Source organism: Pistacia vera, unplaced genomic scaffold (genome assembly GCF_008641045.1).
Source record: "Pistacia vera cultivar Batoury unplaced genomic scaffold, PisVer_v2 Contig112, whole genome shotgun sequence".
NCBI lineage: Eukaryota > Viridiplantae > Streptophyta > Magnoliopsida > Sapindales > Anacardiaceae > Pistacia > Pistacia vera.
Window position 1 is genome coordinate 297570 of NW_022195160.1, and position 27866 is coordinate 325435.

At 39.2% G+C, this 27866-nt stretch overlaps 2 non-coding genes across 2 annotated transcripts; one reads left to right on the top strand and one right to left on the bottom strand.

The window, feature by feature from the left end:
• Positions 1-12177: 12177 nt before the first annotated feature.
• On the bottom strand, positions 12178-12284 carry LOC116141951. The gene has a single exon (XR_004129909.1). It is a non-coding gene; the product is annotated as a small nucleolar RNA R71 (small nucleolar RNA).
• A 15272-nt stretch (positions 12285-27556) lies between these two features.
• Positions 27557-27663, top strand: LOC116141956. The gene has a single exon (XR_004129911.1). It is a non-coding gene; the product is annotated as a small nucleolar RNA R71 (small nucleolar RNA).
• Positions 27664-27866: the final 203 nt, after the last annotated feature.

Here is a 27866-nt window from a genome sequence, read left to right on the forward strand (position 1 = left end):
TCTGACCAAAAATGCATAGATTGTTATTTTTTACGATTTTCAAAAGTTTTAATCTTAAAAAAATCATTTAACAAAAATCCGCTCATGCGAATTGCTTCAGTCTTTTTGCGTTTTCTTCCTTGTATTCTTCTCCACCACCAAGGAAAAAATCAAATCAAAAGGACGACCTTCGAAAATATCATCCCTTGGTGTGCTGCACGCCCCTATGGTGCACCAAAGGAAGATTTTTGCTATATAGCAAGGGCATGCACACCAACTGTACACACTAAAACTCAAATGGGGATTTTAGGAGCACAACAAAACAAACGCCGACCCAAAATGCACAGTATGTGATTTTTTATGATTTTTCAAAGTTTTGATTTTCAAAAAATCATTAAAAAATTCGTTTGAGTGAATTGCTTCCTTCTTTTTGCGTTTGGTTCCTTGCATTTTTCTCGACCACATGAAAAAACAATGGATCAAAAGGGTAACCTCTGAAAAGATTGCCCCTTGGTGTGCCGCACGCCCCTACCGTGCAACGAAGGAAGGTTTTTGCTGCACACCAAGGGCCCAATTGTACACACCGCAATTAAAGTGGGGATTTCAAGAACTCAAAAAAGAAAACCTCGACCGAAAATGCATAGCTTGTGATTTTTTTACGATTTTCCAAAGTTTTAATCTTTAAAAAATCAGTAAAAAAAATATGATCGTGCGAATTGCTTCCTTTTTTTTTTTGCGTTTGGTTCTTTGCATTTGTCTCCACCACCATGAAACAAAAAAGGATCTAAAGGACAACCCCCAAAAAGATCGTCCTTTGGTGTGCCGCACGCCCCTGCCGTGCACCAAAGGAATGTTTTTGCTACACACTAAGGGCGTCCACATCAATTGTATATACCAAAATTCAAATGGGGATTTTAGGAGCACAAAAAAAGCAAACCCCGACCCAAAATGCATAGTATGTGATTTTTTTAAATTTTCCACAGTTTTAATTTTACAAAAATCATTAAAAAGAATCTGCTCATGTGAATTGCTTCCTTCTTTTTTCGTTTGGTTTCTTGCATTTTTCTCCACCACCATGAAAAAAAAAAGATTAAAAAGACAAACTTCGAAAAGATAGTCTCTCAGTGTGTCGCACGCCCCTGCCGTGCACCAAAGGCAGGTATTTGCTGCACACTAACTGTATACACCACAATTCAAATAGGGATTTTAGGAGCACAACAAAACAAACCCCGACCCAAAATGAATGGTATGTGATTTTTTACGATTTTTCAAAGTTTTAATCTTCCAAAAATCATTAAAAAAAATTTGCTTGTGCGAATTTCTTCTGTGTTTTTGCGTTTGGTTCCTTGCATTTTTCTCCACCACCATGAAAAAAAAAAGATCAAAAGGACAACCTCTGAAAAGATCGTCCCTTGGTGTGCCGTACGCCCTTGCCATACACCAAAGGAAGGTTTTTGCTGCACACCAAGGGTCTACACACTAACTGTATACACCATAATTCAAATGGGGATTTAAGAGCACAACAAAACAAACTTTGACCCAAAATGCATAGTATGTGATTTATTACGATTTTCCAAATTTTCATATTCAAAAAATCATTAAAAAAAAAAAAAAAACGCTTGTGCAAATTGCTTCCTTCTTTTTGCGTTTGGTTCCTTGCATTTTTCTCCACAATTATGAAAAAAAAGAGATCGAAAGGTCAACGTCCAAAAAAATAATCACTTGATCTACCACATGCCCCTGCCATGCACCAGAGGAAGGTTGTTGCTGCACACCAAGGGCGTGCAACCAACTGTACACACCATAATTCAAATGGGGATTTTAGGAAGACAACAAAACAAACCCCGAACCAAAATGCATAGAATGTGATTTTTTATGATTTTCCAAACTTTAATCTTCAAAAAATCATAAAAAAAAATCTGCTCGTGCGAATCGCTTCCTTCTCTTTGCATTTCATTCCTTGCATTTTTCTCTGCCACCATGAAAAAAAAAAAAACAAAGGAAAAGGACAACCCTTGAAAAGATAGTCCCTTAGTGTATTGCACGCCCTTGCCGTGCACCAAAGGAAGGTTTTTGCTGCACACCAAGGGCATGCACACCAACTGTACACAAGACAATTGAAATGGGGATTTTAGGAACACAACAAAACGAACACCGGCCGAAAATTCATAGCATGTTTTTTTTTTTTTTTTACAATTTTCTAAAGTTTTAATCTTCAAAAAATCCACTCGTGCGAATTGCTTCCTTCTTTTTACGTTTGGTTCCTTGCATTTTTCTCCACCACCATAAAAGAAAACAGATCAAAAAGACAACCTCCGAAAAGATCGTCCCTTGGTGTGCTGCACGCCCCTGCCGTGCACCAAAAGAAGTTTTTGTTGCAAACCAAGGGCGTGCACACCAATTGTACACACCACAATTTAAATGAGGATTTTAGGAACACAACCAAATAAACCCCGACCCAAAATGTGTAGTATGTGATTTTTTACGATTTTTCAAAGTTTTAAGTATTCAAAAAATCATTACAAAAAATCTGCTCGTGCAAATTGCTTCATTCATTTTGCGTTTCGTTCCTCGCAATTTGCTCCACCACCATGAAAAAAAAATATATCAAAAGGACAACCTCCGAAAAGATTGTCCATTGGAGTGCCGCACACCCCTGCCGTGCACCAACGGAAGGTTTTTTGAAATTGGGATTTTAGGAGCACAACAAAACAAACCCCGACCCAAAATGTATAGTATGTGATTTTTCAAAATTTTCCAATGTTTTAATTTCTAAAAAATAATAATAAAAAATCCGCTCATGCGAATTGCATCATTCTTTTTGCGATTGGTTCCTCACATTTTCTCCACCACCATGAAAAAAATTAGATCAAATGGACAACCTCCGAAAAGATCGTCCCATGGTGTGCCACATGCCCCTGTCGTGCACCAAAGGAAGGTTTTTGTTGCACACCAAGGGCGTGCACACCAACTGTACACACCACAATTCAAATGAGGATTTTAGGAGGACAACAAAACAAACCCCAATCCAAAGTGCATAGTATGTGATTTTTTACGATTTCCCAAAGTTTTAATATTAAAAAAATCATTAAAAAAATCTGTTCATACAAATTGCTTCCTTCTTTTTGCATTTGGTTCCTTGAATTTTTCTCCACCACCATGGAAAAAAATCAGATCAAAAGGAGAACCTCCGAAAAGATCGTCCCTTGGTGTGTCGCAAGCCCCTACTATGCACCAAAGGAAGGTTTTTGCTGCACACCAACTGTACACAACAAAATTCAAATGGGGATTTTAGGAGCACAACAAAACAAACCCCGACCCAAAATACATAGTATGTGATTTTTTACGATTTTCCAAATTTTTAATCTTAAAAAAATCATTAAAAAAAATCCGCTCGTGTGAATTGCTTCATTCTTTTTGCATTTGGTTCCTTGCATTTTTCTCCACCACCATGAAAAAAAATCAGATCGAAAGGTCAACCTCTAAAAATATCGTCCCCTAGTGTGCTGCATGCCCTTACCGCGCACCAAAGGAAGGTTTTGGCTACACACCAAGGGCGTGCACACCAACTGTACACAACACAATTCAAATGGAGATATTAGGAGCACAACAAAACAAACCACGACCAAAAATGCATAGTATGTGATTTTTTACGATTATCCAATTTTTTAATCTTCAAAAAATTATTAAAAAAAATCCGCTCGTGCGAATTGCTTCATTAATTTTGCGTTTTCTTCCTTGCATTTCTCTCCACCACCATGACAAAAATCAGATCAAAAGGACAACCTTCGAAAAGGAAGGTTTTTGCTGCACGCCCACACCACCATTCAAATGTGGATTTTAGGAGCACAACAAAACAAACCCAGACCCAAAATGCATAGTATGTGATTTTTTAAAATTTTCCAAACTTTTAATATTCAAAAAATCATTAAAAAAAATCCGCTCTTACGAATTGCTTCATTCCTTTTGCGTTTGGTTCCTTGCATTTTTCTCAACCACCGTGAAAAAAATCAAATCAAAAGGACAACCTCCAAAAAGAACGTCCCTTTGTGTGCCGCACGCCCTTGTCGTGCACTAAAGGGAGGTTTTTGCTGCACACCAAGGGTGTGCACACCAACGGTACATCCCACAATTTAATTGGAGATTTTAGGAGCACAACAAAACATACTCCAACCCAAAATGCATAGTATGTTATTTTATAAAATTTTCTAAAGTTTTAATCTTCAAAAAATCCGCTCGTGTGAATTGCTTCATTCTTTTTGCATTTGGTTCCTTACATTTTTCTCCACAACCATAGAAGAAAGCAGATAAAAAATACGACCTCCGAAAAGATCGTCCCTTAGTGTGCCGCACGCTTTTGCCGTGTACCAAAAGAAGGTTTTTGTTGCACACCAACTGTACACACCACAATTCAAATAAGGATTTTAGGAGCAAAACAAAATAAACCTAGACCCAAAATGCATAGTATGTGATTTCTTGCGATTTTCCAAAGTTTGAGTATTCCAAAAATCATTAAATAAAATAAGCTCAAGCGAATTGCTTCCCTCTTTTTGCGTTTCGTTTGTTGCATTTTGCTCCACCACCATGAAAAAAAACAAAATCAAAAGGACAACCTCCAAAAAGATCATCCCTTGGAGTGTTGCACACCGCTGCCATGCACCAAAGGAAGGTTTTTTTTGCACACCAAGCGTGTGCACACCACAATTCAAATTGAGATTTTATGAGCACAAAAAACAAACCTCGACCTAAAATGAATAATATGTGATTTTTTACGATTTTGTAAAGTTTTAATTTTCAAAAAATCATTCAAAAAAATCCGCTTGTGAGAATTGCTTCATTCATTTTGCGATTGATTCCTTGCATTTTTCTCCACTACCATGAAAAAAATCAGATGAAAGGAATAACCTTCGAAAAGATCGTCCCTCGGTATGTCGCACGCCCCTGCCGTGCACCATGGAAGTTTTTGCTGCAGACCAACTATATACATCACAATTTAAATGAGGATTTTAGGAGCACAACAAAACAAACCCCGACCCAAAATGCATAGTATGTGATTTTTTATGATTTTCCAATATTTTAATCTTCAAAAAATCATTAAAAAAGATCCGCTTGTGCGAATTGCTTCATTCTTTTTGTGTTTGGTTCCTTGCATTTTTCTCCACCGCCTTGAAAAAATTAGATCAAAAAGACAACCTCCGAATGCTTCATTCTTTTTGCGTTCAGTTCCTTGCATTTTTCTCCAGCACCATGAAAAAAATCAAATTAAAAGGATAACCTCCGAAAAGATCATCTCTTGGTGTTCCACACGCCCCTGCTATACACTAAAGGAAGGTCTTTGCTGCATACCAAGGGCATGCACACCAACAGTACAGACCACAATTCAAATGGTGATTTTAGGAGCACAATAAAACATACTCCAACCCAAAATGCATAGTATGTTATTTTTTACAATTTTCTAAAGTTTTAATCTTCGAAAAATCTGCTCGTGCGAATTCCTTCCTTCTTTTTGCGTTTGGTTCCTTGCATTTTTCTCCACTACCATAGAAGAAAGCAGATCAAAAATACAAACTCCGAAAAAATCGTCCCTTGGTGTGCCACACACTTTTGCCATGCACCAAAAGAAGATTTTTGTTGCACACCAATTGTACACACCACAACTCACATGAGGATTTTAGGAGCACAACAAAATAAAATGCATAATATGTGATTTTTTGCGATTTTCCAAAGTTTGAGTATTCCAAAAGTCATTAAAAAAAATCCGCTCGTGCGAATTGCTTCCTTTTTTTTGTGTTTCGTTAGTTGCATTTTGCTCCACCACCATAAAAAAAAAAAAAAAAATATCAAAAGGACAACCTCCAAAAAGATCGTCCCTTGGAGTGTTGCACATCGCTGCTGTGCACCAAAGGAAGATTTTTCTTTCAGACCAAGCGCGTGGACACCACAATTCAAATTGGGATTTTAGGAGCACAACAAAACAAACCCCGACCCAAAATGAATAGTATGTGATTTTTTATCATTTTCCAAAGTTTTAGTTTAAAAAAAATCATTCAAAAAAATTCTCTCGAAGAGAATTGCTTCATTCTTTTTGTGATTGATCCTTGCATTTTTCTCCACCACCATGGAAAAAATCAGATGAAAAAGACAACCTCCGAAAAGATTGTCTCTCGGTGTGCCGCACGCCCCTACTGTGCACCAATGGAAGGTTTTTGATGCACACCAACTTTACACCCCACAATTCAAATAGGGATTTTATAAGCACAATAACACAAACCCCGACCCAAAATGCATAGTATGTGATTTTTTACGATTTTTCAACATTTTAATCTTCAAAAAATCATTAAAAAAGATCTGCTCGTGCAAATTGCTTCATTCTTTTTGCGTTTGGTTCCTTGCATTTTTCTCCACCGCCTTGAAAAAATTCAGATAAAAAAGACAACCTCCGAAAAGATTGTCCCTTGATGTGCCGCACGCCCCTACCGTGCACCAAAGGAAGGTTTTCCTTGCACACCAAGGGTGTGCACACCAACTGTATACACCACAATTCGAATGGAGATTTTAGGAGCAATACAAAATAAGCACCCACCCAAAATGCATAGTATGTGATTTTTTACAATTTTCCAAAATTTTAATCTTCAAAATATCATTAAACAAAATCCGCTAGTGCGAATTGCTTCGTTCTTTTTACATTTAGTTCCTTGCATTTTTCTCCATCACCATGAAAAAAATCATATCAAAAGGACAGCCACTGAAAAGATTGTCCCTTGGTGTGCCGCACGCCACTGCCGTGCACCAAAAGAATGTTTTTGCTGCACACCAAGGGCGTGCACGTAGCACAATTCAAATGGGGATTTCAGGAGCACAACAAAACAAACTCCGACCCAAAATGCATAGTATGAGATTTTTTTTTTACGATTTTCCTATGTTTAAATTTAAAAAAAATCATTAAAAAAAATCTGCTGGGGCGAATTGCTTCATTCTTTTTCCGTTTGGTTCCTTGCATTTTTCTCCAGCACCATGAAAAAAATCAAATCAAAAGGACAACCTCCGAAAAGATCGTCCCTTGATGTGCCGCACGCCCCTACCGTGCACCAAAGGAAGGTTTTCCTTGCACACCAGGGTGTGCACACCAACTGTATACACCACAATTTCAATGGGGATTTTAGGAACACAACAAAACAAACCCCGACCCAAAATGCATGGTATGTGATTTTTTACGATTTTTCAAATTTTTAATACTAAAAAAATCATTAAAAAAAATTAGCTCGTGCGAATTGTTTCATTCTTTTTGCATTTGGTTCCCTACATTTTTCTCTACCACCATGAAAAAAAAATCAGATCAAAGGAGCAACCTTCAAAAAGACCGTCCATTAATGTGCCGCACACCCTTACCATACATTGAAGGGGGGTTTTTGCTGCATGCCAAGGGCGTGCACACCATAATTTAAATGGGGATTTTAGGAGCACAACAAAATTAACCCCGACCAAAAATGCATAGTATGTGATTTTTTACGATTTTCCAAAGTTTTAATCTTCAAACAATCATTCCCGCTCGTGGGAATTGCTTCATTCTTCTTGCGTTTGGTTCCTTGCATTTTTCTTCACCACCATACAAAAAGTCAGATCAGAAGTACAACCTTCAAAAAGATCGTCACTCGGTGTGCCGCATGCCCCTGCCGTGCACCAAAGGAGGGTTCTCGCTGCATCGAACTGTACACACCACAATTCAAATGGGGATTTTAGGAGCGCAACAAAACAAACCCTGATCCAAAATGCATAGTATGTGATTTTTTACTATTTTCCAAATTTTTAATCTTCAAAAAATAATTAAAAAAAAATCTGCTTGTGTGAATTGCTTCATTCTTCTTGTGTTTGATTCCTTGTATTTTTCTTCACGACCATACAAAAAATCTGATCCAAAGAGCAACCTCGGAAAAGATCGTCCCTCGGTGTGCCGCACGCCCCTACTGTGCACCAAAGGAGGGTTTTTGCTCAAGCAAGGGCTTGCACACCAACCACAATTCAAATGGGGATTTTGGGAGCACAAAAAAAAAAAAAAAAAAAAAATCCCCCGACCCAAAATGCATAGTATGCGATTTTTTACAATTTTCCAAAATTTTAATCTTGAAAAAATCATTAAAAAAAAATCCGCTCGTGCAAACTACTTCATTCTTCTTGCGTTTTGTTCATTTCATTATTCTCCATCACCATACAAAATATCAGATGAAAAGGATAGCGTCCGAAAAGATCATCCCTCAGTGTGCCACACGCCCCCGCCGTGCACACAAATGAGGGTTTTCGTTGCACACCAAGGGCGTGCACACCAACCACAATTCAAATGCGGATTTTAGGAGCACAACAAAACAATCCCCAACCCAAAATGCATAGCATGTGATTTTTTACGATTTTCCAAAATTTTATCCTTAAAAAATCATTAAAAAAATTTTGTTGGTGCAAATTACTTCATTCTTTTTTCGTTTGGTTCCTTGCATTTTTCTCCACCACCATGAAAAAAATCAGATCAAAAGGAAAACCTCCAAAAAGAGCATCCCTTGGTGTGCCGCACGCCCCTACCGTGCACCAAATGAAGGTTTTCCCTGCACACCAAGGGTGTGCACACCAACTGTACACACCAGAATTCAAATGAGGATTTTTGGAGCACAACAGAACAAACCCCAACCTAAAATGCATAGTATGTGATTTTTTACGATTTTCGAAAGTTTTAATATTCTAAAAATCTTTTAAAAAAATCCACTCGTGCGGATTGTTTCATTGTTTTTGCATTTGGTTCCGTGCATTTTTCTCTACCACTATGAAAAATATCAGATCAAAAGGACAACCTTCAAAAAGATCGTCCATTGGTGTGCCACACGCCCCTACCATACACCAAAGGAGGGTTTTCGTTGCACGCCAAGGGCATGCACACCATAATTCAAATGGGGATTTAAGGGGCACAACAAAATTAACCCCGAACCAAAATGCATAGTATTTGATTTTTTACGATTTTCCAAAGTTTTAATTTTCAAAAAATAATTGAAAAAAATCCGCTCGTGTGAACTACTTCATTCTTCTTGCGTTTGGATCTTTGCATTTTTCTCCACCACCATGGAAAAAATTAGATCAAAATGATAATCTCCAAAAAGATCGTCCCTCGGTGTGCTGCACGTGCCTGCCGTTCACCAAATGAGGGTTTTTGCTGCACACCAACGGCATGCACACCAACTGTACACACCACAATTCAAATGAGGATTTTAGGAGCACAACAAAAGAAACCCCGACCCAAAATGCATAGTATGTTATTTTTTACGATTTTCCAAAGTTTTAATCTTCAAACAATTTTTAAAAAACCCGCTCGTGTGAATTCCTTCATTCTTCCTGCGTTTGGTTCCTTACATTTTTCTCCACCACTATACAAAAAGTTAGATCGAAAGGACAACCTCCGAAAAGATTGTCCTTTGATGTGCCGCACACCCCTGTCGATCACCAAATTAGGGTTTTCACTGCACACTAAGGGCGAGCACACCAACTGTACACACCACTATTCAAATGGAGATTTTAGGAGCGCAACAATACAAACCCCAACCCAAAATGCATAGTATGCGATTTTTTACGATTTGCCAAAGTTTTAATCTTCAAAAAATCATTAAAAAAAATTCGCTCGTGCGAATATCTTCATTCTTCTTGCATTTGATTCTTTGCATTTTTCTCCACCACTATGCAAAAAATTCAAATCAAAAGAACAACCTCCAAAAAGATCGTCCCTTGGTGTGCTGCACGACCTTGTCGTGCTCCAAAGGAGGGTTTTCGCTGCACACCAACCACAATTGAAATGGGGATTTTGAGAGCACAACAAAACAAACTCTGACCCAAAATGCATAGTATGCGATTTTTTACGATTTTCCAAAGCTTTAATTTAAAAAAAATCCGCTTGTACGAATTGCTTCATTTTTCTTGCCTTTGGTTCCTTGCATTTTTCTCCACCACCATGCAAAAAATCATATCAAAAGGATAGCCTCTAAAAAGAACGTCTCTTAGTGTGCCGCTGATAAGAGCTTGAATGTTGATATTTTGTTAGTGATTTAATTGGTTTATTGATGGAAAAATGTGCTTAAAGTGTGGAATTTGGATTAATTCTTTCATAAATACCATTTATGGGATCACGGGTGCACTTTAAGTGTTTTCAGGCTCAAACAGGTTGTTGAAGGGAAAAGAATGATATCGATAGGATTCACGACACGTAGGAACAAACGACACAAGAATCAAGGTCGAAATGAGAGAGTTGTGGTACGTCGAAGATGTTACGGAAAATCTGGAAATTCTTCATCATGAGTATGCCTCGATGTTTCTATCATAACTTGAGCTGTAGAAGTCGAAATTTGACGATTCTGGTGGCGTTGGAAAGCTTATTCAAAGAGCTACAATGTTCGTGTTGATTACTTCATCTAATTCTGAAGTTTACAGATGCTTTGGATAGAAGGAACGATCGTCGCGGCGATCATTCTTACCGCCGCGGCGATGGGTCACGGGTTTGTGTTAATTCATTACCCTAATCCGAATCTGAATGGGCTAAGTTTTCTAATATTTTTCCTAAGCACGACCAGAACCCTAGGGATATAAAAGAGAGTCTTTAAGAAGTTAAAAGGGGGACTTTTGGGAGAAGAAGAAGACGGCTACCAATTTGGAGATCGGGATCCTGAAAGCTCTCGTTCACCGATTAGAGAAGTTTATCTTTTTCTTAAATTGATGTCATTAATGAGAATGATGGGTTTTGTTATTTTCATTATGAACTAACTTTCTTGTCTAGGGCTAAGATGTAGCCCGATTTATGAATATGTGTTGACTTGAATTGTTGTTAATTCTTATTGTGTTTATAATTCTAAGTTTTATTACTGTGCATAATGCTTTCAATTCTCAAGGGCCCGAGGGTTGAATGATTTCAAGGGTTAGGTTGAGATCGAGAGATGAAACCTGATTTGTCTTAGGTAATAAAACCATAGATTGAGCGAACGCTAGAGATAGGTTACCGCGATCTGTGAGGCTCCGGTAAATTCCATAGAGCTTAATGATCTCTTAGCTCCTAAATCCAATTTAGAGATATCTTGGGTTGTTGTTTAAGGGTTAATTTGCTAATTGCTCGAGAGAGAGTTAGTGGAATAATAGGGGATTTGGCTTTTAGAATACACTTGATTAGGTTAACAACAAATGTCAATGCATAGGATTAAATTGGTGTGAAATCTATGCCCTAGGTTTAGTCATATTGATTTTCACTTCAAAGTGTTTACAAATTCTGCCTTTATTTAGTACTTAGTTTTTAGTTTAGTTACTTTTTCATTAAATTCATTCTTAAACTTCAGTTTAATCAAATAGCAATAGAATATAATAATTTGGTACTTGGTAGGTAGTTCCCTTGGGATTCAACACTCGTTTACTCGAGTTTTACTACTTGCACGATTTCGTACACTTGCGAATAGTCTGTCAAGTTTTTGGCGCCGTTGCCGGGGAACTATTTTATTTTACCAATATCAATACGAAATATTTAGTTGCTAATTTGATTTGTTTATTTCTATTTACTGATTAATTGTTATTTTTGTTTGTCTTATTTGTGGTTTTCATCTAGAATCTGGAGAGTTTACGTTCCAGAGGTCGTGGCCACTTAATCCACTTGATTTTGAGATCGAGAGAACCGCAAAACAATTGAGAAGAGAAAAGAGGCAAGCTGAATCTGAACAAGCAATGGCTAACACAGGAGTTGTCAATCCTAATATGCAAAATCAAGAGAATGAGAATGAGGATAATTTAGGAGGAAATGCAATGGGTGGAGCAACAGTGGTTCAGAGAGCATTAAAGGACTATTCTAGTCCTACTATTGATGGTTGTTATTCGAGTATCAGGAGACCACCCGTTCAAGCGAACAATTTCGAGATTAAGCCAGCAATTATTAGAATGATTTAGCAGTCAATCCAATTCGTTGGGTTACCGAATGATGATCCCAACCTGCATATCGCAAATTTTCTCGAATTGTGTGACACATTCAAGCATAATGGGGTATCCGAGGATGCAATCAGACTAAGGCTTTTCCCATTCTCTCTACGGGATAAAGCTAAGGCTTGGTTGATTTCATTGCCATCTGGGAGCATCACGACATGGAATGAGTTAGCTCAAGCGTTCCTCACTAAGTATTTTCCACCTGCTAAGTTGGCCAAACTGAGGAGTGAGATTACCAACTTCTATCAACAGGATTCAGAGTCATTGTATGAAGCATGGGAAAGGTTTAAGGATCTTCTACGGAGGTGCCCACATCATGGTATACCAATCTGGTCACAAGTGCAAACGTTCTACCAAGGTTTGCTACCAAACATTCAAGCCATGATTGACGCTACAAGTGGGGGAGCATTGAACACCAAAACACCAGAAGAAGCATACAATCTGATCGAGGTGATGGCGAACAACAACTATATGAGGACTCTAGAAAGAAATTCAGCAAGGAGATCAGCGGGAGTGCACGAAGTCGACAGTTACACTGCATTGGCTGCTCAACTTACGACTCCTAAGCATTAGGTAATGTATTGAAAATTAATGCAATTGAACGTCATCGCTAACATGTGACCTTTGTGCAGGAAATCATGCGTCAACAATTGCCAAGAGGGAAACCAGTTTGCTCAACATGAACAAGCCAACTACGTCAACAATTTCCAAAGAGGGCAGGGAATCCGTATCACTACGTATAATCCAGCTGGAGGAAACACCCCAATTTTTCATGGAGCAATAACAATGAGCAAAAACAAGCACCTGTTTTTCAACCTCAAGAGCAAAATCAAACTTGGAAAATGCATTAACCAAGTTCATTGAGGAGACAAGCAAGAGGTTTGAGAAGACCGACGTCCTGGTTCAAAACCAATCTGCATCTATAGGAACCTAGAGACTCAATTGGGCAATTCACAACATATTGGCGGAAGAGGTCAAGGGGTTTTACCGAGTGATACGGAGAAAAATCCCAAGGAACAGGCACATGCAATCACCTAGGAGTGGAAAAAATTTGGAAAATTCGCAAGGTGAAAAACAAAGGATAGAACAAACCTGAAGGATGACAGAAGAACGATCGCCGCGGCGATGGAGATGATGGCACGGTGAGCGTGAGCAGAAGAACTACCTGTCAAAAAAGGATGATCGCCGCGGCGATGAACTGGTCACCCGGCGACCGTGAAAATATCAATTTGTCAGGATTATCCACGATCGCCGCGGTGATGAATCTGGTGGCCGCGGCACCGTACAAATGAGCAGAAAACTCCTTCGAGCCAGGCAACCTTGCCTACCCACACGGTTGAAGAATCAGAAGCTCGACAAGCAATTTGGTAAGTTCATTGACATGTTTCGTAGTTTACATTAATATTCCTTTTGTTGATATGCTTGAACAGATGCCGAAGTATGCGAATTTTTGAAGGAGATCCTCACGCACAAGAGAAAATTCGAGGAACACGAGAAAGTCATGCTGACAGAGGAATGCAGCGCACTGATTCAAAAGAAACTACCACCTAAACTACGAGATCAGTGAGTTTACTATCCCTTGTATTATTGGTAGTTGTTATTTTGATAAAGTGCTATGCGATTTAGGGCTAGTATTAACTTAATGCGTTTTCCATTTACAGGAAACTTGGATTGGGGAAGTAAAGCCAACCACCGTTCTCTCCAATTAGCTGATCGATGTCACTATCCTAGGGGGGTAGTCGAAGACGTCTGATTAAGGTAGATAAACTGATATTCCCGTAGATTTCATAGTGCTAGATATGGAGGAAGATAGGGAAATACCTTTATTTTAGGGCGACCTTTTCTGGCCACGGGTAGAACATTGATAGATGTCCACCAAGGAAAATTGATCTTAAGGGTAGAGGATGAGCAAGTAGAATTTGATGTATTCAAATCTATGAAGCGTCCGTTTGAGTTAATTCATGCTTTAAGATTGATGTTCTCGACACCGTAGTGGAGCAGAATTTTGAAGAGAACTACCAATCTTGCCTTTAGAGATTGTTTGATGAATTCTAGAGACCAAGAGGATGAGTTGTAGTGAAGAGTTAAGTGAGTGTCTAAGATACTTAAGAGCTTTACCACCCTTAGGTCGTCCCGAGGGTAAATTGATCAGAGAAATGGGAGCTGTGGAGTCTCAGTCAACTTTCCAATCACGAAGGACCTACACTTGAGCTCAAGCAACTACCATCTCATTTAAGGTATGCATTTTTAGAAGAGGATAAATTCTTTCCAGTCATTATAATTTCTTTGAGTGTTGTAGAGGAGAAAGTTGCTGCGCATTTTGAGAAGGTACAAGAAGGCCCTTGATGGACAATTGCGGATATCAAAGGTATCAGTCCTTCAATCGCATGCACAAGATCTTAATGGAGGAAAGTTCAAGCCTACTGTCCAACACAGCGACGATTGAATCCATCGATGCAAGAAGTGGTCAAGAAGGAGGTGTTAAAGCTTTTAGATGCGGAATATATATCCAATTTCGGATAGTGCATGGGTGAGTCCAGTCCAAGTGGTACCAAAGAAGGAGGAATGACAGTGGTCCGGAATGACAACAACGAGCTGATTCTGACACGAACAGTCACGGATGGAGAGTATGTTATGACTATCGCAAGCTAATTCCGCGACTCGTAAAGATCATTTTCCATTGCCATTCACGATCAAATGTTAGAGAGGTTAGCAGGCCTGAGTTCTACTGCTTCCTATGGATATTCAGGCTACAACCAAATTGCAATAGCGCCGGAAGATCAAGAGAAGACACTTTCACGTGCCCATACGGAACATTCGCCTATCGAAGAATGCCTTTTGGCCTTGCAACGCTCCTGCAACTTTTCAACGTTGCATGATCTCATTTTTTCCGATATGGTTGAGAAGTCCATTGAAGTTTTCATGGACGATTTTTCGTTTTGGAAATTCTTTCGATGATTATTTAACTAATTGTCAAATGTTTTGCAGAGATGTGTTGACACTAACTTGGTGCTCAATTGGGAAAAATGCATTTCATGGTACGAGATGGGATCGTGTTGGGTCATCGGATATCAGCGAATGGCATTGAGGTGGATCGAGCGAAGATTGAAGTTATTGAGAAACTACGACCTCCAATTCAGTGAAGGCTGTCAGAAGCTTCCTTGGGCATGCAGGTTTTATAGAGATTCATACATGATTTTCTAAAATCTCTAAACCTCTTTGTGATTTATTAGCTAAGGATGTTCCTTTTATTTCAGTCAAAGTGTTTAGATGCATTTAAGTGCTTGAAAGAAAAATAATTTCTGCTCTATTATTGTTGCACCCGATTGGGAACTACCTTTTGAACTCATGTGTATGCGAGCGATTATGCTTTAGGGCTGTTTTAGGACAGCGAAAAGGTAAGGTATTGCATGTATTTATTATGCCAGTAAGACTTTAACGGGCCCTCAACTGAATATGCCACTACTGAGAAAGAATTTTTAGCAGTAGTGTTTTCTATTGATAAGTTCGTTCTTATTTGCTAGGTACCAAGTCATCGTGTACACGGACCATGCTGCACTGAAGTACCTCCTAGCAAAACGGGACTCCAAGCCATGATTATTGCGATGGGTATTGCTCCTACAGAATTCGACTTGGAGATCAATGACAAGACAGGAACGAAAATCAGTAGCTGACCATTTATCCCGATTGGAATCCAATGAAGAAGATCGAGAGGAAGAAAAGCCAATCAACGAATATTTCCTGTAGGACAATTGTTTGCTATTCAGGAAGGACCATGGTTTGCGGACATTGCTAACTACTTGGCAAGAAAGGTTATACCCCCTGGAATGAACTCCCAGAGACGAAAGAAATTTTTTCAAATTTAAAGTACTACTTTCTGGTAGGATCCATTTTTGTACAAGCATTGCGCTGATCAGATGATAAGACGATGTGTGCCAGAGGAAGAGGTGACGAATATATTTGTCACTGTCATTCTATGGAAGTTAGTGGTCATTTCGGTTCGACACAAGACCGCTGCAAAAGTTCTTCAATCAGGATTTTTTTGGCCTACTCTTTTTAAAGATGCTTTTCAATTTGTGATGAGTTGTGATGAGTGTCAACGGTTGGGAATTTCTAGGAGAAATGCTATGCCTTTAAATAGTATCCTAGAAGTAGAATTGTTTGATGTTTCGGGGATAGATTTTATGGGACCTTTTCCTTCTTCGTTTTCTAACCGTTTCATTTTGGTTGTAGATTATGTGTCAAAGTGGTGGAAGCTGCAGCGTTCCAACAAACAATGCTCGTGTCGTTATCAAGTTCATAAAGAAGAATATCTTTCAAGGTTTGGCACGCCAAGAGCCATTATCAGTGATGGTGGTTCTCACTTTTGCAATCGCCTATTCACAGCACTGTTAGCAAGTATGGAGTTCACCACCGATTGCAACCCCATATCATCCGCAAACTAGTGGCCAAGTCGAAGTTTCGAATGGGAGCTGAAACGAATCCTGGAGAAGAACATGAACACATCCCGAAAGGATTGGGCGACTAAGCTTGATGATGCACTATGGCATATAGGACGGCATTCAAAACACCAATAGGAATGTCGCCTTATAGGATGGTTTACGGAAAAGCTTGTCACTTGCCAGTGGAGTTAGAGCACAGGTCGTATTAGGCAGTAAAGTTTCTGAATTTTGATCTACAAGCTGCGGGAGCAAAACGTTTACTGAAACTTAATGAGATGGAAGAGTTTCGCAATGATGCTACGAGAATGCCCGATTTACAAAGAAAAGACTAAGCATGGCATGACAAACACATTGTGAACAAGGAATTCAAGGAGGGTGAACAGTGCTATTGTTCAACTCGAGGCTGCGACTTTTTCTAAAATTGCGCTCACGATGGTCTGGCCCATTCATCATTCATCGAGTGTTTCCGCATGGGGCAATAGAGCTCACACCCAACGAAAGGCACATTCAAAGTCAACGGGCAAAGATTGAAACCTTATATTAGAATGGCAAGCAGACGAGAGGGTTTCAATTCTTCTTCAGATTAATTGACGACAGAAAAGAGTCGAGCTTAAGACTTTAACAAGCGCTTTTTGGGAGGCAACCCATTTTCGATTCCGTTTGGTTCTATTTTATTGTTTTTTATTTTATTTTATTCGTGCATTTTTTTTAGTTAGTAATTTTTTATTTTTTATTTTTATTTATTTTTTGTGTTATCATGTTGCATTTTTAGTTGTTAATTCAGGATTTCAGATTGATTTTAGGTGACTGACAAAACGCACAAGGATCAAGCAGAAAGACTGATCACGCTCGCCGGGCGGTAACAGATATCGCTGCAGCGAGCCTGATTACGCGCACGATGGACTACATCTGTATAAATCACGCTCGCCGCGGCAATAGGTATAATCGCTGCAGCGAGCGTGACTCCAGGACGCGCAACGATAAGAACGATCGCCGCAGCGACGCATACTATCGCCGTGGGCTTCGCAACAGGCCACGCGCGTTTAAAGCAGTTTTTTTCTTATATTTTACAACAATTCCTTTACCTTTCTCTCCACAAGTGCATTTCACCAGGCTCTCTCTTTCCTAAAAATTTTCTTCACCCAATTTCAATTTTTTTACTCCATTGCTTGCTACACATGCAAATCACCATTTCATCATGCAGATTTAGAAGGGAGCAAGTGGAATTTTCTTTCTTTGCAAAAACCAAGGTTAGGGTTTCACAAAGATTTGGGGATTTTTGAAATTTTCTCTAATCCATCTCAATCAAGGCGTTTTTGGACAAATCAAGATTCAAGTAAGTGTTTCTCAACCATTTTGAATGAAATTTTGAGTTGTGGAAGGGTGGAATCCATTGATCGGGTTTTGTGGAAGTGTGGATGATTTTGTGTTGGTTGTGAATTGTTATTGAGATTGGTGATTTTCGTGGGAGTGTTTATGGTTGAGATGTGTTTGCTTGAAGAGGGCAGTTGCTGTTTGTGGGAGTGAATTAATTTTCGTTGAGCATTGTTTGTATTTGACGGAGTATTTGGGTTGAATTCGAAATAGCGATAAATGGCACCCAAAAGAAAGCTAAAAATTGATAGAGAGAAAAAGGTAAAGGGCAGGCTTCCAGTGATTCCCGGTTTGTTAGCCAGGCTACCCAGGAAAGGTATGAAAATTTTGCAAAACAACCGGGCGATTTATTGAAGAACGAGGGCTGGTGTTTACAGAAGCTTTGGAGGGAATAACTGATGTGATTCAAGCTCTGGGTTGGGGGAAATTCTGCAAAGAGCCTCCGGCGCCTGCTGTTTCCTCTGTGGTAAAAGATTTTATGCCAACGCTCCGGAGAGCACTGACGGGAGAACCTTAGTAGAGGCAAAGAGATAGTGTTTAATGCCGCTGCGATCAATGAATTTTATGGGCTGCCGCAAGTTGGGTTCGATGACAATGCCTATGCCGCATTCAAGCAACAGTGGATTTTGATGCAGTAATAAACACTCTGACTGAGGGGAGAGCTACATGGTTATGCAGCTGGGGAACACATCCGCTTGAAAGTAAGTTCTTGGACCAATTTCCGCATGTGGTTATATTTGTATCTTCCCGATTAATGCCATCCAAGCACATGAGTACTGTGAGTAAGCTAGGGCATCTTAATGTATGCTATCCGCCAGAAAATGAGGATGAATGTGGGTGAAATTATCTTTCAAGAGATTACTCATTCGGCAAAGCGTTCCAAGACGGGCTTTTATTTTCCCCACCTGATTACTGCATTGTTACGCAAGCGGAGTGCCATTGAATGCTGAAGAAGTTTTTATTCTGCAAGGAGTGACCTAACTGTGCAGTTCTGTAAACTTAACCAGTAGGGGCAGAGTAGAGGTACCCAGGACCAAATCATCTTCATCGTCAAAGCTTTCCAAAAAGATCAATTGCTGAAGTTGCATGAAGACATCGAAAAAGTGAAATACAACAGAATCGTCAAGAGCCTGGAGACATGGATGAGTGGGCAAATGAGGTGCAACATGAGATGCAGAGATTGCAACTTGCACATGCTGGGATAGTAGCACCGGGTGTGAATGACTTTTTTTGTGTACCCCGGATGAGGAGCAGGGTGATGTTCCTGATGAGGATCGAGGAGAGTATGGAGGAGTAAACTTTTGTTATGTTGTTAGTGCAGTTTATGTCGGTCGTTGTTTATTTTTCTGTTTGATGTACTTACCTTTGTCTACTGGTTTCTTTTGACATTTTGTGAACTATAGTCTGTTTGTTTATTTTTATTTTTTTTGTGTTTTTCTTTGTTCATGCTCTTTTATCATTCTTTTATTTTGCATAACTCTGATGGCCGACAAAGTCTATTTAGCGGTTTCTCTATTTTGTAGAACGACTGGTGTATACGACTGGATGGCTTTATTTTGTTGAGGAATGTGGTAACGTTTTCTTTCTTTTACTCTACGCTTAACATTGGGGACAATGTTGATTTTATTCGTTGGGGTAGGAATTTAAGAAATTTAAATTGAGGCACATTTGTTTTTGTTTCTTGATGAAATCAATTGTCTATGATAGGAACGTGATTGCAATAACATAGAACTAATAGAGGACATTAATTTTTACCTTTGCTTTCGGATGATGTGAATATTAATGACATGAGTTAACCCTAGTGAACTGTGGATTGAAAGTGGTTCAGTCACTTACTTAGAGACGTGTTATGTATGAAGTTTCCATGAACTTTATTGTGATCTCAACAAACTCTAGAACTCATTTGAAATCACTCAAGGCGAAATCCTAGAATTCACATCACTTAGGAAATGATTTAGGCTTTTTTGGACCGATTGAGCCTTTCAAGCCAACCCTTGTTATTGTTGTCACTAGTTAGCCCTTTGAGCCTTGTAAACAATGTAGCCTTGTTTTTCTTTCCTTTGAACTTATTTTTTACCCTATCCTGATTAGCCTAAATACAATCCTACCCATGTTAACCTAAGAGACTTTTTTATGAGTTTTGGTAAGGAAGTGTGGTTGTCACAACCTACTGGTGCGAAGAAATTGGTTGGGGTTTGGAGTGTTTGTAAGATTAGTGGGGATGTGCATATTTCTGCTTTTCTTATTTTATAAGTAAAAAAAAAAAAAAAAAAAAAAACATTCTGCCTAGTTTAAGGGTATTTCGGCTGGAAACCAGAACCCGCCTTAAAAACTGCCTAGCAGTATTTGGCAACCTCTAGTATAACAACGCCACGTACACCTTAGACACATCTCCCTCGCCGCATTTAAGTGAAAAAAAAAAAATTGGAGGATTGTAAATTAGTGGACATGTTGGTTGGTTAGAAGAAGTGGAGTTCGAATTGATTTTAAAGTTGCATGAGGAAAAGTAAGTCTCTTATTTTGTTTTTCCTATCATTTTCTTGGAACCCATACCTTGGCCTAAAGTTACAACCTTTACAAAGACCATTGATCCAAGGTAATGTAAAATTCTACATTAGTGGAGAGTGATGTGAAAAGTGAGCCTATGGAGTTTGATTCCATGATTCTCATATAAGTCATAACCCGAATACTGAGATAAAAATTTGTTCATGAATGTTTGCATAACACTATCCAAGTTTGTAGACTAATGGTTTGTGGTTGATGGATGTTCTAGGGTCGATAACGAAAATGAAATTGATGTTTGCATTATCTGTAGTTTTAGGTGATTTTTAATTAATCTATTTATTTTGTGTATATGCAATTTTGAGACATCTTTATGAATTGATCCAAGACATCTTTTTATGTTTATGTTTTTGTAATTGTTGGAGTTTGGATAAGTTTATTGTGGTGTTTGTGGGTATCATCGCTGGAACCCTCACGAGACTATAACTCGTCCAACTAGGGCCACCTAGGGGTTTAAAGGCTTCTGCATACGCTAAATGCATCGTGTCAATCTACGAAAGTGATTTAAGATTAGTTTAGATTTAGGTTTTTAATTAATTGTTTCTTTTAAGCTTAGAGACTTATTTTATCGCTTATTTTGCTAGGGACTAGCAAAAAGCTGGTTGGGGGTTGTGATGAGCTTGAATGTTATATTTTGTTAGTGTTTAATTGGTTATTTATGGAAAAATGTGCTTAAAGTATGGAATTTGGATTATTTCTTTCATAAATACCATTTATGGGATCACGGGTGCATGTTAGTGTTTTCAGGCTCAAACAGGTTGTTGAAGGGAAAAGAATGATGTTGATACGTGTAGGAACAAACGGCACAAGAATCGGGTCGAAATAATGAAGTTGTGGCACGTCGAAGATGTTACGGAAAATCTGGAAATCTTTCATCACGAGTATGCCTCGATGTTTCTATCATAACTTGAGCTGTGGAAATCAAATTTGATGATTCTGGTGGCGTTGGAAAGCTTATTCAGAGAGCTACAATGTTCATGTTGATGACTTGTTCAAATTCTGAAGATACAGATGCCTTGGCATAAAGAACGATCACCACGGCACCATTCTTACCGCCGCGCGATGGGTCACGGTTTGTGTTAATTCATTACCCAATCCAATTTGAATGGGTAAAATTTCTAATATTTTCCCTAAGACGACCAAGAACCCGAAGGATATAAAAGAGAGCTTAAGAAATTAAAAGGGGACTTTGGAAGGAGAAGGACGGCTACCAAGTTGGAGATCGGGATCCTGAAAGCTCGTTCACCATTAGAGAAGTTTATCTTTTTCTAAATTGATGTCATTAATGAGAATGATGGGTTTGTTATTTTCTTATGAACTAACTTTCTTGTCTAGGCTAAGATGTAGCCCGATTTATGAATATGTGTTGACTTGAATGTTGTTGATTCTTATTGTGTTTTAATTCTAAGTTTATTACTGTGCATAATGCTTTCAATTCTCAAGGGCCCGAGGGTTAATGATTTCAAGGGTTAGGTTGAGATCGAGAGATGAAACCTGATTTGTCTTAGGTAATAAAACCATAGATTGAGCGAACGCTAGAGATAGGTTACCAGATCTGTGAGGCTCCGGTAAATTCCATAGAGCTTAATGATCTCTTAGCTCCTAAATCCAATTTAGAGATTCTTGGGTGTTGTTTAAGGGTTAATTTGCTAATTGCTCGAGAAGAGTTAGTGGAATAATAGGGGATTGGCTTTTAGAATACACCTGATTAGGTTAACAACAATGTCAATACTAGGATTAAATGGTGTGAAATCTATGCCCTAGGTTTTAGTCATTGATTTTCACTTCAAAGTGTTTACAAATCTGCCTTTATTTAGTACTTAGTTTTTAGTTTAGTTACTTTTTCATTAATCATTCTTAAACTTCAGTTTAATCAAATAGCAATAGAATATAATAGTTTGGTACTTGGTAGGTAGTTCCCTTGGGATTCGACACTCGTTTACTCGAGTTTTACTACTTGCACGATTTCGTACACTTGCGAATAGCCTGTCAAGGGTATAAGGATTGGACAATTCTGTTATTTTCCAAGAAAAAAGTAAAACAATAAAATTTAACAGCTCAAATGGTGACTATGGGAAATTAGTTTCATGGGTCGGCTAGAAAGGCTCAAACGTTTCGAACAAATGCCTAAATCATCTTCTCAACCATGTCTAATCCTAGAATTTCGCCAAGCACTCTCTACTAGGTTCTAGAGTCCACCAACATTATCAAACTTCCCTAATCAATATGAATCTAAGCATGCCGAAAAAATGAAAATGGTGGTTGAACCACTCAACAAACCTCAATCAAAATCCAGTCAATAAACATAACTTGAAGCATGCTTAACATTTCTCAACACTAACATTTCAACAACCCAATTCTCATCACTGATTTGTACACTTCATCATCGGCAAACAAACAACTACAGAAAACACAATAACTTTTCTTCAGTTTAAGGTGTACGTGGCGTTGTTAAACCAGAAGTCGCCAAATACTGCTAGGCAGTTTTTAAGGCAGTTACGGGTTTCCAGCCAATATACCCTTAAACTAGTTTTTTATTTTTTTATTTTTTTTTTTCTATTTCCTACCCCCCCAACTAAACATAACATTGTCGCCAATGTTTCATGATGCAAAAATCAGGAATAGAAAATACTAAAAACAACAAAGGTACGAGAATGCTCCCTGGTTAATTCGTGAAGTGTCGCTCCATAATGAACACCCGGTCTCGGACTTTTCATCCCCCATAATCTGTCAAAACAATTAAAACTGTGGTGTCCCTTATGTTAGCAAAAATTCACAGCTAACTTGAAAATATTACATCCTAATCTTGTTCCTTCAACAATCTACGAATTAAAAGCAACAACTAACAACTAAACAACTAAACAAAATCCACAACCAAAGTAAAACTGAGTTCAAAGTTTCAAATGGACACAAAATTAAATGAAAACAAATAAACAAGAACAAAATCCAAACAGGTGCTCCGGTTCAATCTTGTTCTTCCTCGTCTTCCTCTTCTTCCTCTTCTTCCTCGGAGTCCATCCACTCATCCGAGTTCCATTCGGCCCATTGATATGCGGAAGTGTCAACGTTGAGCTCTTTGAAGCTATTCATCAGCAGCTCATGCATCATCTCAGTTTGCTCTACCATCCAATCCTGACGTCTCTTCATGTATTTAATTAACCCCATCATTTCCTGCATCATCTGTTTCTGTGAACCTGTGGAGCTGGATGATGTGGCTCGGCTTGTTCTCTGCCTTTTTGCTCCTGCTCTTGGTTGCGCAGATTTCGAACAGTCCAGGTGTTTCTTGTAATATTCTGAGTCTAGAATTGGAGCAGCATGAATGCGGTGCTCGTCATCCTGAACCTTGACTCCAGCTTTAAGGTATAAGGCTGTGATGAGATGCGGGAAACCGTAACTTCCTCGCCCCAGTTTTGCTGCTAGCTTGATGCTGTTAAAAATCATGTCCCCCACATCAATACTCTTCCCTGTGGCAATCGAGTAGAGCAGCACTGCCTTCTCGTGAGTCACGGTGCTGTAGTGCGATTCCGGCATTAGTTTTGCATAGATAAAGTATTGCCACAGCCAAGTCATCGGTGTCAACTGCGTGCCCTTAAGAGTCTTTTTCTGTTTCTTGGACACTGCCCACTCTGCACCCGGTTTTGCAATAACTGGAAGGATTAAGCCGTCATCAATCCGTGATCTCTTGAACTGCACATACTCATCACTGAGGATTTCAGGCAAATGAAAGAAATCATTGATTTCCTTCCCCGTAAAAGGCACTTCCTCCCCTCTTACAAACAGTCTCTTCCTTACACTCTGGGAGATTGGCATAGAACTCCCTTACTAGCGGCTCAACAGCCAACTGCTCATGAGCTCGCAAAAACATGTCCCAATGTCTCCCTCTACTCCAGTCAAAGGCCTGAGTAGCGGTTAAACCGCGCTCCGGAATAATCCCCTTATCCTTTCTTTGAATTGTCGCCTCATACCTTTTGCGGGCCTCATCATTCACAAACCGGTTGTCGACACTCTTCCCCTTACTCTTACTCTTGCCCTTGTATGGTTGCTTAACTTTCGGAGCCATTGTTCACAACTTGACTTCAATCCACAAAAATTCACCCAAAAAAAATTAGACCTAGTTATTCAACACAATTAAGTCAATCCTGCAAAAACAACAAACACTTCCAAAAATTCGCAATTCACCCCCCAAACTTCGAATTTTCAATTCAACACAAACACTCCAAAAATTCAAAACCCACACTCCTAACAATCAGTTAATGCACAAACTACTCTTCTTCAATCAAAATCACAACGCAAAATCAAACAAATATTCACAAATCAATCGCAATAAAATTCTCAGATCTACGATTAGAAACTTGAAATTTTTCAATAAAAAGCTTTGGGTTATTGAGATCTTACCAAAATGAAGTAGTATTCGCCACCAATTGAACCGGAATCAACCTAGATTGAAAAGCCCCAAATTTTTGATTCGAAAATTATCATGAAATTTTCGCGAAAATTGTTGTTGAAACGGGTTGTTTTGGTGTTTAGGAACGTTATGAAGTAAGAAAATTGGTTGTAAAAGCACTAGGATGCAAAAGATTGAAGTTTGAAAATTTTTCTCTCAAGTGGACATGCAAGGCGGCGTGAAGAATGAAAAAGAAAAGTGAGTATTTATAGAAAAACATCGTCGCCGCGGCGAAGAAGAAACTTCGCCGCGGCGACGTTCTTCGTTCATGAACCCTAAAAATTCCCTAGGTTTCGCCGTGGAGAAGAAAAATTCTTCGCCGGGGCGAAAACTTCCCGAGGATACAAGGCTTTCTTCGCCCCGGCGAAATGCCTTAGCCAAATTTTCACAAAATTAAATCACCTTCTTCGCCACGGTGAAGACAATTCCTTCGACGTGGCGAAAACGTCCAGGAGCTAACTCTTATTTTCAGTTTTCTTCGCCGCGGCGAAGAATAATTCTTTGCCCCGGCGAAGTCTGGAACATTTTCATGCATTTTCTTCGGCTAACGACTTCACCTGAAACACCCAAAAACAAAAACATAAAAATTTATACAAACTCATAATGAAATTAAACAAAATCGAACAACAAAAATGAAAAGCAAAAATTTAAAAACACTTGGGTTGTCTCCCAAGAAGCGCTTGTTTATAGTCGAAAGCTCGACTCTCTCAATCCTTCAAGTCAGCTCGGACTATCCAAGTACATCACATCCCGAAAATTTCCCTTGTACTGGAGCTTCTTTTGTCGTTGATCTTCTCCACACAGTGGCCTTGTTGAGAGTTTCACTACCCATTTCCATCCCTTGGTCATAACTTTGGTAGCTCGACTCTTCTCACTTACTGCCTTCAGTTTTCTTGGCTTTACTTCACCCTTTTTGATCCCAGTTATCCGTTCCTTATTCGAACTTATTCTCAACTGCGGCTTGTCTAGGAATTTTGTGCAACCTCTTCCGTCATTATCCTTATTTCCGAACTTATTCGGTTTTACAATGCAGTTCTCAATTTCCACATTAGGATTATTCAGTTAGAAGGGCTCAATTCTTGACTGATCCACCACATTGATTTTTAAACACGACTCTTGTTTAGGTGGAGCTTTCATTGATTCAAGGACATTAAATGTTATTTCTTCATCCTGCATCCTCATGATCAACTTCCCTTCTTGAACGTCGATTAACGCTCTTCCGGTGGCTAGGAATGGTCGTCCCAAGATAAGAGGAATCTCTTTGTCTTCTTCCATGTCTAACACAAAGAAATCCGTAGGAAAAATAAACTTGTCCACCTTAATCAACACATCTTCCACAATGCCCCTCGGATGCTTTATTGATCGATCTGCAAGTTGCAAACATATGGTTGTCGGCTTAACTTCACCAATTCATAGTTTCCTGAAAACAGAAAAAGGCATAAGGTTAATGCTAGCACCTAGGTCACATAAAACTCGATCAAAGGTGATATCTCCTATAGTGCAAGGGATAGTAAAACTCCCTGGATCTTTGAGTTTCGGGGGTAGCTTCTTCTGGAGAATGGCACTGCACTCCTCCGTAAGCATTATCGTTTCCTCATCTTCTAGCTTCCTCTTGTTCGATAAAATTTCTCTAAGAAATTTCGCGTAGCTCGGCATCTGTTGCAATGCATCTGCAAAAGGAATGTTAATCTGCAGTTTTTTAAAAACATCAAGAAATTTAATAAACTGCTTATCCTGATTTTCTTTTCTGAGTCTTTGAGGAAAGGGTACGGGTGGTGTGTGATGCGCCAACTCTAGTGGAATCTTGGGGAATGGCAATTTCTCTTCCCTTTTCTTTTTCCCTTCTTCCTGCTTCTGCTCATCTTTACTTAGGCTGGGTGGTTTCTTTTCAACTTCAATTTCTTCATCAATTTCCTCATCAGAATCTTCATTTTTCTTTGATGAAGTTTCCTCTTTCCTTGGATCTCTCACCTCTTCTAAAACTCTCCCACTTCTCAACGAAATTGCATTTACTTGCTCACGTGGGTTGGTCACCGTGTTGCTTGGCAGAGACCCCTGCGGTCTATCATTAAGTTTCTCGGCCAATTGGCCCATCTGTACCTCAAGATTTCGAATGGACACCCCTTGATTTCTGAAATTCGTCCTCGCCTCATTCATGAATCCCGTGGTTTCTTGCATAAATTTCCCAAACATATCCTCCAACTTCGACACTCTTTGATCTCCCGGTTGATTAGTCACCCCTGGTTGGTTATTTGGAACTGTTCTCTGGTTCCATTGAGTATTTTGCTGGTTCTGATTTCCCTAAGCCAGATTTGGATGATTTCTCCATCCCGGGTTGTATGTGTTAGAGAACGGGTTGTTTAGTTGTCTTTGATTTCCTGCCAAGTAATTTACTTGCTCCGTTGATGAAGATGACGAAGCAAATGTGTTCCCAACTTGACACTCGCTGCTTACATGGTTCCCTGCACAAAAATCACACGTTAGTTGAGGTGCTTGTACAGAGTTTACCTGCATAGTTCCCAACTATTTTTGAAGTGCTGTGAGTTGGGCTGAGATGGCTGTAAAGGCATCAACTTCATGAATACCCAAAGATTTCCTTGATGTTGGTCTCTCATTCGGTCTTTGATAATTGTTGCTTGCCAAAACCTCAAGCAACTCATAAGCCTCCTCTGGTGTCTTATTTTGCAAGGCTCCTCCTGAAGCTGCATCCACCATGGTTTGCACATTACCCATTAACCTATTGTAGAACGTTTGGACTTGAAGCCAAACTGGCAACCCATGGTGTGGACACTTCCTCATTAACTCCTTGTATCTCTCCCAAGCCTCATACAACGATTCGGAATCCTCTTGTAGAAATGATGTGATATCATTTCTCAATTTTACTGACTTAGCTGGAGGAAAGAACTTGGTAAGGAATTTATGTGTTAGCTTATTCCAAGTTGTTATTGTTCCCGGTGGTAATGCCATTAACCACCCCTTTGCTTTATCTCCCAACGAGAATGGGAACAATCTCAGCCTAATAGCATCATTCGACACTCCATTTGACTTGAAGGTGTCACAAATTTCTAAGAAATTTGCAATAT